The 2,227-nt window shown below is 48.7% G+C and overlaps 1 non-coding gene across 1 annotated transcript; it reads right to left on the reverse strand.

Moving 5' to 3' along the window:
• Nucleotides 1-732: 732 nt before the first annotated feature.
• On the reverse strand, nucleotides 733-806 carry Trnat-ugu. Its single transcript has one exon. It is a non-coding gene; the product is annotated as a tRNA-Thr (tRNA).
• Nucleotides 807-2,227: the final 1,421 nt, after the last annotated feature.

The following is a 2,227-nucleotide window of genomic DNA, read 5'->3' on the forward strand; positions in this document are numbered from 1 at the left end:
GTGTCAATCTCTTAATCTCAGTCAGAGGCCTGCTGACCCAAAAAAGTTTATACCGCAAACAGACTAACATGCTAACATATTGTCGTAAGACCCGTAGTTATAGTATATTAACTAATTATCGTAGCTAAGCTGGATTGTATTCACACCTTGCTGAGCAGAATACATGTACAATTAATCAAAAATTGTAGTGAAGTATATAACATGGCCTGCTATAGCACCTAGGCACCAGGTCAAATGTCAGTGCCAAATAAATAAAGTAATAAAAGATCACAGAATGAAATGTATGAAAGAACTTGTCACAGGATCGAAAAATGGTACTTCCCGTTGTCATTACAAGTTTCTTGTTATCTCGGTGCCATTACTTGTTACCCATTTACTGACAAGTGTTTGTCATCCTCCAAAGTCTATAAAGCCGTGATCTTGGGGTGGCGTCTTTGATTCATAATCTAAACGTCTTCGGTCCCGTGTTCGTATCCTGCCACTGCTTAAATTTTGATTAATAATTATCATTGGTGGCCGAAGACTTCCGGCATAAGATGTCACCCTCATTCTGCCAACGGCCTTGACAAAGAGGGCGGTGGAGCGGACAGAGGTTCAGGGCACTCTCTTGTCCTATGGGTGGGAAACTCCCCCTGAAGGTGGAAGAATCAATAAATAAATGATGACTAACTGAAACCCTCAGCTGCCGACAGGTGTTGTTGATATACCTCAATGTGGACAGCTGAAAATATGTGCCCCGACCGGGACTCGAACCCGGGATCTCCTGCTTACATGGCAGACGCTCTATCCATCTGAGCCACCGAGGACACAGATAAATAGCGCGACTGCAGGGACTTATCCCTTGCACGCTTCCCGTGAGACTCACATTCCCAACTGTCCACAATTCTACATATGTAATGTACCTTATAGACATTTTCCCATTCACTAACCCAGTAAGGAACGGGGTAACGTTTGCCACGGCTGCACGCCCTGGCGGAACGGCACAGGCCGCGGAACCTCAGCCCCCGCTGCAACAGCTACACAATAGCCACAGACAACACCTGAAACCCAACAAGCATCGGTACCAACACCTATGCCCCCAAACAACACGACCCCACTCCCGGAAATCACGTGCTGTGAAGAAACGCACGATATACAGGAAAACACATCCACACAAGAACCCCCCGAACCCCAAGCCCAGAGGAGGAATAGACGTACACGTAAACACAGGGCGGGGAACACGAAATCACCACAACAGGCCACGCAGCAACAACAGATCAGCAACACACAGGAAAACAAGACACCGAGACTAACTCACACTACCATCCCCCTCTCCACAGAAGTAACACAGGCGCCACAACCTCTGCCACAAAACAAAAACACAAATGCCACTCCTAACAACACACCAATACCCGCACAAGCGGCCGTTAACTCTACAACAGCACCTCAGGCTGCCACACCCAACACCAACACATCACCTGGGGGAATACTGGAAACACTATTCCCTCGACACACGACCGTTCAAATCTTTACCAAGGTACTGACGGCCGTCGCTACACTCATCACCTAGCTCATGAGCGCCGAACCCGGGCACTACTGGGCTGTCATACACACTGCCATCACAACACTCTTTCACACTCTTACATGAATAATATACCACACCCGGCCCATAACGCAAACCCGCACACACTATCACAGATCCTGTTCTGGAATGCAGACTCGATCCACAACAAAAGGGTAGAATTTGCCACGTTCATGAAGCGCAAGGGAATCCTTGTCGCGCTACTGAGCGAGACTAAGCTTAAACCGCACAAACAATTAAACTTTCCTAGCTACTGCGTCTATCGTACCGACCGACCGGGCGACGCTGTGGCAGGTAGAACTGCAATCGTCATACACAAAGACATTGAGCACACAAACATAGAGCTCCCTGAACAGGAAAAAATCAAGGCTACGGCCGTCAGAGTCAAGTTCAACGGAGCCTACACCACACTGATATCGGTATACAACAGCCCTGTAGGGATTTCAACACGCGATATCAGCACATTACTCAACATTTCACCGCGAGTAATAGTCGCTGGAGATCTGAACGCAAAACACCCAGAATGGAATTCACGCATACGAAATCCCAACGGCAAAAAACTGTACGCCGGCCGGAGTGGCCGTGCGGTTCTAGGCGCTGCAGTCTGGAACCGAGCGACCGCCACGGTCGCAGGTTCGAATCCTGCCTCGGGCATGGATGTGTGTG

This window comes from Schistocerca americana, chromosome 1 (assembly GCF_021461395.2).
Source record: "Schistocerca americana isolate TAMUIC-IGC-003095 chromosome 1, iqSchAmer2.1, whole genome shotgun sequence".
Classification (NCBI taxonomy): Eukaryota; Metazoa; Arthropoda; class Insecta; order Orthoptera; family Acrididae; genus Schistocerca; species Schistocerca americana.